This window comes from Lactuca sativa, chromosome 4, assembly GCF_002870075.4.
Source record: "Lactuca sativa cultivar Salinas chromosome 4, Lsat_Salinas_v11, whole genome shotgun sequence".
NCBI classification, from domain to species: Eukaryota; Viridiplantae; Streptophyta; class Magnoliopsida; order Asterales; family Asteraceae; genus Lactuca; species Lactuca sativa.
In genome coordinates this window covers 335,146,576-335,159,302 of record NC_056626.2, presented here as the reverse complement: position 1 = coordinate 335,159,302, position 12,727 = coordinate 335,146,576, and positions in this window count along the sequence as shown.

Here is a 12,727-nt window from a genome sequence, read left to right as displayed (position 1 = left end):
TCACAGCGAGACTATGACGTAGGTCCGCTGCCATCGACTGCATTCTTTGGGACTCCTCCGGGGTCATACCTGGCTGCCTGACAGGTATCCCTATGACTCGTTGTGGTGGGGGTACTCTCGGTCCTGCAATGCTAGGTCCTACCCTACTGGGTCCTGACGTGCCAAGTCCTGTTGTACTGGTTCCTATCCTTCCCGGGATAGGAACACTCTTCCTTGCCGTCCTCCGAATATGAAGTCCATAAAGTGGTTGCTGTGGCAACACCGATGCAGGCGAAGCTTCGCGTTGTTGACTCGGGGCGTTGTCATTGCTAATCTCCACCGAGTCTCCCATGTCTTCCGTGTTTTCCGAGGGGTCTTCTTCCTCCGAGGCGGGGGGGTCACGTCGAGGGATAATAGTGACATAGTCGGACTCATCAGCTGAGGCGGTAGCGCGAGAGGATGACGATGTCGACATAGTTTCAATGAGATATGAAATAAATGACAATGCATGCCTATAATATGCAATGCCTACACACACCAAAATTAACCTTTTTGAATTTTTGAAATAAAGTTTTCTCAAAAATTTGTTGAACATATTTCCATTATAATTAGCTCAAACTTTGTATAAATCTTTCCTTAATTAAACATAGGTGATCAGGCTATGTTTACTTGAGGTCCAACGATACAACTCCCGACCTAATTATATTAGTAATATGTTTGATGTAAAAAGAATTTTTATAAGTTTTGGTTATAGGTCGTGTTTTCTTAAAGGAAAATTGATGTTCTCTATAACTTTAGCTTTGATACCATTTCTGTCACACCCCGCTAAAGCGAAAACGCAAGATATGACAGCGATAAAGGTTTCATTGCAAAAGATAAAGATATATCACCATAGCAATATTTAAAAGTTTACAACCCATAACTTAAACAAAACAAAGTACAAGTTTTCCAAAATGACATTGTTCAAAATATAACTTCATAAAATAACTTCCACACGATGCAGCATGCTCTATGATGATGAATCTTTATATCCACTTACTAATTATTTCCTGAAAAAGCATGTAAAACGAGCGTCAACTATGAAAATAGTAGGTGAGTTCACAAGTTTATAAAATCAAGATTTGGAATAAGACTTTTCATAAAGACAAGTACATTGCTTTAATGAGAAACAAAGTTCATTACTATAATGAGAAACAAAGTTCGTTACTATAATGAGAAACAAAGTTGATTGCTATAATTGATAAACGACTTTATTGCTATAATGAGTAACGGGTTTCGTTGCTAAAATAAGTATTCAAGTTTCTTTGCTAAAATAAGTATACAAGTGTCGTTGCTATCATGGGAATACAAGTTTCGTATGTGCATAAAGAATAGTATGTGCATCAAGTTTCCATTCATGAGTTCACAACCCAAGCCTAATGATCGAATCGTGCCCTATTGACTACTATGTGTATCACAAACATAGTGTATAAAATGGTAAAATGCACTCAAGCGAATCGTGCGAGTGAGGAGTTGACTACCTCCTGGTAGCGATATCCATAATAACCATAGGCTCAAAAGAGTTAATGAGTTATGTCTAGAGATTCCAGGGACTTAACCGCGATACAATCCTCATGAATTGAAGTAACACACACATACATACGAAATATAGCAACCAAGTTTTATAGAAGTCAACATATATACAACGAACATAAAAATAGTTTACGACATGCTTTTCCACCCCAAAACATTTAAAAACCGAAAATAGGGGAGTGCGTGAATACTCACAATGTTTCGAGTAGGTACAAGTGGTGCCTCGGAATACACCAACGTATTACTACCGGGATCCTACAACATCAAACACGCACTAGTGAGTTTCCATGTCGAAATTTAATGCTAATATACTAAACTCTACATATAGTGAAATGCCAATTTTATGTTATAATATTGGTTTTATATTAATTGGTTACAATTTTTCTGAAATGATGAAATCCTATAAGTCATGCGATTAAGACAATTTTTGGGATATTAATTTTCCAGATTTAGTAATATAAATTGAGGGTATTTCAACATATTTAAAGGTGTTTTAAACTCCTAAAAATGTAAAATATTATCAAATAGTTTCCAAAAATTTTCAAACCTTGTATTTTCATTCTAACTACAATAGAGGTCTTCTAGAAAATTTTCCTTGAATTTTTGATATAGTTAACTATTTTCCAAATTTTTAAGCCTTCATAACAACATAAATTCATGAAAAATAGCATCCAAAGGATAAAAATTCTCAAACTTTTTATATTACTGTTATTAAACATTATTAATCTAGGAAAAATATTAAAATGGATTTCCAAACTATTTAGCCCAATTTTATGATTTTTGAGCATTTATTTTAACAAAAATTTAAATAAATAGAAAAAAGTTTCCAAAATTAGTAAAACTTTTTATTTTACTGTTATTATACATATAGAATCTGGGGAAAATAGAAAAGATATTTTTCAGTAGGTATTTCTATTTTTCTTTGTTTTATCCCATTAAATAATAATTAACTGAAGAATAAATAATAAACAGTTAAACTAAATTACCAAAAAAAATTTTATAACATCATTTACAGTGTAAATAATTTGTTAAAAATACTAAAGGTGGTTTTCATATTGTATAATCTGATTTTATGTATTTAAGTGTATTTAATCTTAGAAAATAGGAGAAAAATAGTATACAGAAAAGAAAAATCATCAAAATTTGTATGTAGCCTCCTAATGTACTACAAGGTGTTCTGAAATTATGTTTCTGAGTCTCGCACCTCTGGAAGAGCTGCGAAAATTGTTAGATACAATTTTAACACTCTCTAAAGTGGTTTTGTGATTTATTGGAACCAAACAAAAAGAAAATCAAAAGTGATACTAAACGGAAACATAAATCGATGAAACTTAATCAGAGCTGATTATTCACCATTGGGGTCATCCATGAATTTATTTAGGATTTATAGACCTCGGAAAGTATTTTATGTGATTTATGCCCTTGTTTTCTTGTAACAATTTTAATAAATCAATGAAATGAGAGAAACTCTTGGGATTTTCCAGATATTCATATCATCTTAATGGGAATCTGGAAAAATTTTATTTAGAACTGAAACAAACTGTTAGATTTTTATTGTAATTAAAATCATTTACATGCACTAGTAACAATGTACTTTGATCATCAAGCTCTTTAGCTTGGTATTGGCATTTACTATTATAGTTAAACAACTTACTAGAATCGTAAGAGTCAAGGATATTAGTCCTAGATTTTAGTTGGATCCTAGTTAATGCAAGATTTTGACCTAATTTATACTAATAGGCCATGGCATGTTGTGCATGTATGATTTTTATAACAAGATACATGAGTCCGAGAATGACCTGAATTTGACAGTTGTCACACAACTCCATAATGCCCCCCTTGATCGACCCAAATATCATCGGGGTTGCATCAAGGATGCCTCTAGTAATCTCTGACGTAATAAACTCGTGTAATCCCTCATGAATCGGTTCGGTGCTTGCTCCAGAACCAGATCCAGATCCTAAACCCCCTGCTCCATGACGTGTCACCACCACACTGAAACATAACAATATAAGCAATTATCAAATACACGAGGAGGTTCAGACTCTCGGGTATAAATCTGTTGCTTCCAGTAGTATGGGCCCAATAATACCTTCCACACCTATTTATACCTTTCTCAAGAACTACCCCGACTCCTCCAAGTCGCTCTTCCCAACTAGCGCACTCCTCATATTATAAGGTGCCCTACACACCAATGCATCTCTTAGGGATTTCCTAGAATTCCCTTCCTCACCTCTCTCTACTATCAGCTGCAGAATGAACTTCCACTAATACCATCTGACTAATACATGAACACAATTACATACTATTAGTACTAGATAATTCTTCTAATGGTAGGTCCCACACTACAACAGTTGGACTCAAACAGGTGATTCGCAATAGAGTTAAACCTACCCTTCTAATATTATCCAATCTTAGTAATATGTAACCCAACGCATTCATCCACTAGTTAGTTAGTACCAAAAAAATTCCTAAAGCACAAAGCATGCAGCATTCGAGCATCAAACAATTCAACTCAGAACATAACATATATAGGCCATCCTATCAAGTAACTGATTTGATACTAGCATGTGAATCTATAAACATCATACAAATAGGCACACAAAGGTATTTCTCCTGCATTCTACCATGTAATTCTAAGCAGATCCTTAGCCCATAATCTAGCATTCAATCCTCATATCATATCATTAAACATATAACATGTATGGGTATTTTGGGAAGACATATTTGAGCTCAACTGATTGCACGCATCACACCCCTTTTTCTTTTATTAAAATCTTTTAATTAAAATGTTTCTCTTGATGGAAAATCTTCCAAACCCTCGATTTGAGTCTAGGAACACCCGAGAGTGTGCCCGCATCCCTCAAACCAAGGCTCTTATACCAACTTGTAACATCCAAAAAATACAGATAAACATTTTGTTTTTGAATTCATTCAAAACATACGATATTCATATCAAATTACTTAAAGTGTATCATAGCAACATATTACCAGAGTACAAATTCCAAAAATCTCAAATGCGGAAATAGTAGGGTGATGTGGTGCGATCAAGCGAGTTCCTTTCCCTTCAAATCGGAAGTACTTGAATCATAAACTTAAAACTGTAAGCACAAAGGTTAGTGAGTTCCCCAAAATACCCCATACCATACAAACATATAGCCAAGCATATATAAGTGCTTGCAATCCCCTTCGGTCTATTTCAACAGGATACAGTCAAGCATATTTGGGTGCTCGCAATCCCCTTCGGTCTATTTCAATCGAATACCATCGAGCATATATGGGTGCTTACAGTCCCTTTCGGTATATTTCAACTGAATACGGGGTCTATATCCCCCTAATACTACCATATAATATCATAAAAAAGAAGCACAAAGTCATCAAGAAAACACATGCATAACTGACAGTTGTCACAAAGTCAACCATCATACAATGACATAAACTAGTGGGCTAACATTAGTTCATTTGATCCACAGATACAATGAAGGAATCTCGCCTCAAACTGAAAGTATCAAAACACACTCAGTGGATGACTTGCGAAATCCTCTCCCTAAGTCAAAAGTATGAAACCCTCATTTGAAATTAGGCCAATATTCTAATCTGAGGGTCCAAGCCCAAATTATTGACTTAAAAGCAAAAAGGGTTGCTTAACCCTTTCCTCATTAGGCCTGCCCCACCAAGGCCCAAATCCAATTAGTCCAAAAAGGCATTACAAGCCCAACTACAAGGCCCTTAAGGCCCAATATGGCCCAAGAGCACCCAACATGGCCTAAAGCCAAAAAAGTGTCCTGTTACTATAGGCGGGCCTGAGGCCAAAACCCAAACAAGACTAAAATCCCACAAATCTTGAGCCCAAAAATCTCATAGGCCCGCAGGCTGCATACACGGGGCTGACATGGCTCGTATGCCAGCGTACGATGATAATACAGAATAGTGAGGCTGGCCTAGTAAGCGAGACGTACTCAAGAGAACGCCTGGCGTACTAGTCAGTTGGCCGATAATGCTCCAAAGTCCTAACCCAATAAGCTTTTAATGTCCAAAATTAGATTCAATCTCATAAAAGTGTCTTAAGCCATAAATTTACAAAATTTATGGTCTTGCATGCCTTATTGGGACTTAAACCATGAATTAAGCCCTCAAACTCTCTTAGTTGGTCACCAGCTCATGCATGGTTGAATCTTAACCTTCAAGATGTGATTTTTTTATGACTTCAAGCACCCCTTAGAGTCCATAAGGACAGCTCAAACAGTTTGGAGTAGCCCATACTCCAAAAGACCAAACTATGGGACCAAAAGATGCTAAATTCTTCCCTAAACCTAGATCTAAGATTAGAATGAACAAGTTTTAGACTTTATACCTTCAATGAGCTAGAAATGATGAACAAACTCTAGATCTAGAAAGTTCTTCTTCTCCTGTGCTTCTCCTCAATCTTCATTCTTCTTTAAAACCACAAAAGAACACCCAAAAACTCTTTGTAAGCTCAAAATGCACTCAAGATGGCTAGGGTTTCATTATTATCACTAAAAGGGCAATGAGGGATGAAACAGTGATGCACTTGAAGGATTTAATGACATTAAATAGGGTGAAAACCCTAAAAATTAGGGTTTGCCTGGACTGAGTACGCCTAGCATACGCCTGGATCCCCCCAAAAACACGCATGTAAGGATTACACTGTGCGTACCTAGTGTACACCCAATATACTCATGAACCCTTCGCCTCTTTAAAAGAATTGAATAAATAGATAAATTTTATATCTGGCGACTCAGGCGCTACATGATGTTTGATGAAGCATCGTGGCAGGGAAATTTCAAGTCATATAGCTTGGTTATAGGGAATCATTGGGACAATACCTACCAACCCTATTAAACTAAACTACATGGAGGAGAATACCTAAGAAGTAAATAAAGGATGAAAAGATAGAGAAATATAAAGCTATAAAGTAAAAGATATAGGATAAGTTTAGAAGAAGTAAATTACCTTAGGAAACCAACAGTAGGAAGTATATTTTTTACTGCAAAAGGTAGATACTTTCCTAAGTGTCATATCTAACAAACCCTCGAAACTAATCGAGTGTATAAACCAAATATCTTCTGGTAAGAAGGAAGAAGTAAACGAAATATAAAAAGAAAATATAGTAGTCCACAAATAGATAAAGGAAATAAACCCTTGAAACTTATAGTAATGGAAGACGATGTAGAAGCCTATATACTCATAAACAAAGAACCTATATCAAAGAATGTCAAAAGTTACAAAACATATGAAGTCACCAACATCATGTTGACCGTTTTCAAAACCTATGTATATCTAGGATGCCGAAGTGAAGAGAAGATCGTTGCAAAAGAAGACAAGTAGCATGGAACTAGTTAAATCTTATTATGTAAGAATAAATTATATTGTTTGTTTTATGCTCTGTTGTGATTTGGGTAATCAAATGAGCCACTATCAAGGCTCGGCGTTTCCACCACCGGCCGAGGGTGTGACATTTTATTCTTATCCAGTGTCGATGAAGCATACGGAACCTATTACACTGCTGTGACACTTTTAGAATCAAAAGAAAAGGTTTGAAATGTCATATAGCAGAAGCTATGCACTCATGTAATGCCCATTACACTCTAGAACATTATACTTACTTGTTATACAAGTGGTAATGATAAGTATAAGTACCACAAAAACTTATACAATGAGTACTTGAACTATTATAGGTATCAAAATTATATAATAGGTAAACAATTATACTTAGCACATGCACTCGTATAGAATTGAAATCGTATTTATACGTAGCCAGAACACTCGTAAAGAATTTGAAATAGTACTTATATGTAGCCAAAACACTCTTATAGAATTAAAATAGTATTTATACATAGCCAGAACACTCATATAGAATTGAAATAGTAGTTATACGTAGCCAGAATGAAATAGTACTTATACGTACCTAGAACACTCATATGGAATTGAAATAGTATTTATACGTAGCTAGAACACTTGTATAGAATTGAAATAGTATTTTTACATAGTCAGAACAGTCGTATAGAAATTTAAATAGTTATCAATATAAATAACACCTTCATTTGTGTAGGATCACAAACACATATTCTGTTTTATACATTTTAAGTTAGAAAAACTGATTCCTATATATGGTATAATAATACTTTTTACAGAGTCACAAACTGTGAACTCGCCAACTTAATGTTGATGTATCTTCAAACGCATGTATTTTCAGGGACGTAAAGGCAGGGATATTACAAGAGTATTGTAGTTTTAGTTGTTAGCTACTATTCTACTTTTATTTTCGAAGATGTCGTATAACGTGTTTTGGTTATAACAATGTACTAGAAAGAAAAGAAAAATGTAACTCTTGTTTAATAATAATAAAGGTATGTATTTTGTACTTTTCTATATATTCTTAATAACCGTGATCCAAAGATGAAGCCATACAACTCAGTGCTTTTGTCGTCGGCCGAGGGTGTGACAAAATTATTTCAAATTAAAGTTAATAACGATTTTTATATGTTAAACTAGATGAAGATGTTTATATGTCTTTACCTCTTTCGTATCATAATAAAGAAGGTAATTAGGTATGCAAATTGTAGAAATATTTATATTGTCTTAAACAAGCCCCTAGGAAATGTATGAAAAGTTATATGGATCCTTGTTTGAGTTTGGTTTCATGTAGAGTATAAATGATTTTTCTTTAGTTGTTAAGTCCTAAAAAGATTTTATTGTTATTTTGTTGGTTTATGTTGAATACATCATGTTAACTGGAAATAGGTTAGATGAAATTAATAATATTAAAATTTTTATAAAAACTAAATTTTTAATTATAGAATTAGGAGTATTAAAGTTTTTTAGGTATTGAGTTTGTTGATGTGGAAAATGGAATCTGTTCGCGCCAAAGGAAATATTGTCTGGAATTGTTACATGAATGTGACATGCTTGGTTGTAAACATGTTAAAACACCATTAAATTGCAATGTTATAGTTAGAAGTGATGTTGTTGATAAGAATGATTTGTTATTACAAAATGTAGTTTTTTTTCAAAAATTAATTGGGAAACTTATCTATCTAACAGTTAAAAAGCCTGACATTTTGTATGATGTACAAGTTTTGAGTCAGTTTATGCATAGCCCAAGAAAATTACATTTTAACATTGGATTGAGTGATCTGGGATACTTAAGTCTAATCCTGGAAGAACATTGTGTGCATTAAAGTCTAGCTATCATAATTTGAAAGGTTTTTTGATGTTGATTGGGCTAAGTATTTGGTGTCTAGACGATCAATTACTGGTTATGTTGTTTACATTGTAGATACTCTTATTTTTTGGAAGATTAATAAACATGAAATTGTTTCTAGATCCTTCACATAATTAGAGTATCGGGCTCTTGGTGTTATATAATGTGAAGTAATGTGGATATTAAAGCTTTTGTTTGATTTTGGCTTTAAGGATTTTATTCATGTTCCTACTTTTTGTGACAATTAGTCAGCTATAATGTTGGTTCTTAATCTAGTTTTCCATGAGAAACCTAAGCACTTTGATGTTGACACTCACTTTATCAGAGAGAGGGTTGTTAAAGGTGTAGCTGAAAATGTGGCACATATCTTTACAAAAGCTTTGGTTTTGTTCAATATAAATATATTTGTAAGCGATTAAGTTTAGTATATCCATTTCAAGGGAATTCTTAATGATCAATGAATGAGTTTGAGGAGGGGAGTTAAGATTATCAGTGATTATTTCATATTGGCAAACTTTTAATTGATCGAGAGTGTATCCTTTCATATATCCTTCTTTTATAAATAAATTTTCTTTTAGTATAGTTTTGTGTAATATTTTTGTTTAGTATTTTGTAAATATATTTTGCAGGAGGGTTCTATTTGTCATTGTGATATTATTCTGGATTGCAAAACTTATTTTGGTTATGTCTTTGTATAATACATGCGGGTTATACCCGTTTTCATGTGGTTTGGTTGTTTATCCATAGGTTGACCCGAAATTTTGCGTTATGTATAAATACAAGTTGTGTGTATTGTTTTTATGAACACATATCATTTTACTGACTTTCACTATGTGTTTCTCTCAGATGCCATTAGGGTTTGTTCATAGATTCTAGGGTTTGTTCGTACGTCTTCCTTCTTTACTACATTTTTATATGAGAGTAGTTTAGGTGAGTGATGTAGTGAGGAGATTTATGTTAAGAGATCGATCGTTTTTGTAGTTAGTTTTGAGTTGTATGTTTGTGTAAAGACCAGCTGGTTCTTAATCTTCAATAAGAGTTGTTGACGTTGTAAGATCTTGCGTTCTTGTGTTTTTTTATGCTTCTTTAGAATTAAGGACCCACCAGCTCCCTAAGCAATACTAATGTGATTGGTTCACATTTCGGTTCCGAATACGAAACCAATTGGGATCGGTTTTGGTTCTCAACCTTTTGGAATCATTACCCTCCAGGTACTAGTTCCCATTTCGATGTTATATTTATATGGTTTTACAAACAATTTAATTTTATGTGCTTGGAAGTGTCATCTTTCATCTCCCTTTTGCCCCTAAAAATCTTCCTCTTCCGTATAAGCATTTTCTCTCTATACATATTTCAACCCTAAACCATCTTTCTACCATCAAAATGTCCATCTTTCTTATAAATCCATCCCATAAATTTAGAGTACAAGAAACAATGTGAATTATGCAAGTCTTTGGAAGGTAAAATACCATTTTTGGGATCATCATGCCAATTGGGGGTGATTTTGGGTGATATTACAAGGATAAGGCGGTGATCCCATCTAGTTCCCAATGTCCAACTAGGACACCCCCGCCGCTTATCGAGCCAGACTTCTTCCATGCTTAACATCGCAAGTTCCATATTGGCAAATGAATGGATAACATGATAATTTTTTTGTATATAAAAAGTTAAAGGATTAAATACAACTTTCAGGTCAATCCCATATATGTGGCTAAAAATCAAATAGTAGTTTCTATGTTATATAAATCGGAGACACTGCCTTATTGCATTTCATGGTGCAATTTTTAGGGTAAAATTGTTATTATGGTTGCTTATTGTCTTTTATAAATAAAAAAATTAAAGGGTTTTTATAATTTTCTATATTAGTGTAAGTGTCTAAATGCTCAACTCAAATTAAAAAAAAAATTGAAAATGGGTATATGAAATTCGGACATGTTCCAAAATGTTAGGAACCTGTGTGAACAGTGAACTGGTTGAATTCATTTATTCCCACCCTTGCATGGGACGAATTGAAGGGTGGTATTCATGAAATTTAAAACTGAACAAAGAATAGTTTACATATTTGATTAGTTATGGAGTCAGTGGCGGCCATGTGGGTGTGCGGGTGATGCGGTCGCACGGGACATCCAATCGTAAGGGTCCTCTAATTATAAATTTCTTATTATATTAATAAAAAATAAGAAGAAAATAATAATAATAATTTAACTAAATTATATTTGGTTGCTACTAATCTTATTCATGTTATTTACACTAAAAATCAGGTTTGTTAAACATATTATCAACTGTCGATTAGAAATTCAAATCCAATATATAAACATTTACGCCCCAACATTAAAGCTCAAAAATCAAACTCAAATTTAAAATTATATTTGTACATTAGGGTTAAATTATATATATGAAAGAGTTCATAGTTTTTATTTTGAGGTTGCATGAAAAGTTTTAAATAAAATTTAATCCAAATGGATATATTATAAAAAATATGCCAAAAATATCATCATAGCATAGAATTCTTTCCAGTGGAGCAAAATATATATCCTATAAAGTTTAATAATTTTCAATCTAACAAGGATGAACATAGAGAAGATGTATATGAATGAATTTAATAAACTTATAAGTATGTTTTGAAAATAGGTTACAAAATGGTCATATCCGATAGATAGAATTGTTACAAAAAATGACCAGTTGAACATAATATAGCTATCATATACTAAATTTCTTAAAAATCATAAACATTTGTTTAGTTTCTTGTCTAGCATGCACAATATTTTTTTACTGTTGCTCTTACAATTGCATCAGCGGAAAGAAGCTTTTCAAAATTAAAACTTTTACAATCTTATTTGCGACCTACCATGACTCTAGAAATATATATATATAAATTGACTTTGATTTTGACTGCGAATGAGTTTCCTAAAAATATTGATTATGAAAGTATAATAAATGAATTTTCTTTCAAAAATTCTAGAAGATCGATGTTTAAAATGATAATTTTTTTAACGTGAATTTTTTTTTAATATCATTGATATAATAAAGTTTTACATAGATGTAGCGGGTAAACGAGCCACAAGTTGTGTTGCAATCCCTTTTTAGATGAAAAAACTAATTATTTTAAAAACAACATCTATGATCTTGGGGTCATAACATTACTAAACATGACCATTGGACTCTATTGAGGAGCTCCACAGCTTCTGGCGCAAGGAAACCGAAAGTATCAAATGAAAAATGTATAAACGTGTTGATTTTCCATGCACGCTTTCTCATGTTTTGCCACTTTGCATGATGCAGATTTTAAAGCAGCTTGCCCTACAGTGAAAACCCCACTCCTCAAGCCAACAAAAGGGGAACCCCTGTTAGATCCACGCATGCATGCCTCCCTCTAACCCTTCCAAAAACTAAAACATCATCTGGTCTAAGTGTTGATCTTCCTTCCAATGGGTCAGTCAGAAAGTTCACAGGTGCCTATTTCTTAGAAGAAACATTGGCATGCCTAAATATGTCGAAAAGAACATGCCTAACCAAATCATGTCGGTACTTGAAACCCTGGAGCTCTCAATAATGAACTGCATGCTCCCCAAAGGAGTCCAAGCATGCCTTGCGACAAACAGGGCAAGTCTCATCATCCAAAAATAAATGGATCATGAGGCGATACTTGAGGATGACATGATACTCCACTGGCGACATATGCTAGCCAAGAGCGTCAATAGGAATAGTCATAAGAAAATCCTGAGCATACTGGTCCCTTAGAAACTAAAAAATTGCTTTCTACCTAATCATCATGTCGAATTGAAATTCCATTTCATGGAAAATTTTACTAAAAAGGGTACTCACCAATGAATGTTAGGCATTTGGAGGGGCGGTGTCCTTATCAGTGAAACCGGGTAACCCAGGATTCCATACTTGTTTGCAAATCTCTTATGATACACCAAATCCAGCTCAATTGAAGTGGAGGGTTTT